This window comes from Cydia pomonella, chromosome 11 (assembly GCF_033807575.1).
Source record: "Cydia pomonella isolate Wapato2018A chromosome 11, ilCydPomo1, whole genome shotgun sequence".
Classification (NCBI taxonomy): Eukaryota; Metazoa; Arthropoda; class Insecta; order Lepidoptera; family Tortricidae; genus Cydia; species Cydia pomonella.
In genome coordinates, this window is record NC_084713.1 from 9557943 (window position 1) to 9558704 (window position 762).

General features: G+C 28.5%; 1 long non-coding RNA gene across 2 annotated transcripts in view; it reads right to left on the reverse strand.

Annotated features, from left to right (window-relative positions):
• LOC133522789 (uncharacterized) overlaps positions 1-762 on the reverse strand; it is a 39283-nt gene that overhangs the window by 14059 nt on the left and 24462 nt on the right. The window lies entirely within an intron of this gene.

A 762-nucleotide genomic window follows, 5' to 3' on the forward strand; every position in this document is an offset into this window, starting at 1 on the left:
TTCCAGGCTCTCAAACTTACAACTCGAACCCTAATCAATAAGCAAATTATTATTAAATACGGACTAATAATCGGTTGCGAAACCAAAAATTGCGAATATTAAATTGGCGGTTTAATTTAATCGCTGTTTTAATTTTTTACTTTTTTATTTTCAGGTGTTGGCGCATTCAGCCGGCAACTGAAAGCAATTTAAGGTTTGTGAATCCATTATTTACGTTTAATAAATATCTAAAAAAATGTCACGTTTCAAACAATAACATAGTTTAAAATAGATCAAATTAAATTTACCGACACTAAAATATACACTTATTATCAATAAAATATAATTATAAATGAAGGTTGTTAATGTTACCGACGTTATGTGCGTTTCTCAGACTAACTTCATTTTAAGAAATCGTTTTGATTATTTTACTCATAGATAAATATAACTCAAACCTGAAACAAAAACCATAGATCATGAATTCCTAACGAAAATGTTGTATAGGACCCTTGAATTTTAGAAAATAATTTAAAGTTAAGTAAAAAAGATAGGTAAAATGTTTTGTGCGGATAGTCATATTAATCGCAGGTGAAAGGTATTAAGGCACACCGAAATTATACTATTATTTTACGAAAAAAACTTATTGAAATAAATGAAATAAAAATTACTATAAAACCTTCGACTCATCGGCTTGCAACTGGCCGTTAATAAATTTTCTCATTAGCTGTTTTTTACTTGATAAGTTTCTGATATTGTCTATGGACAGTCGACTGATGACTTTGA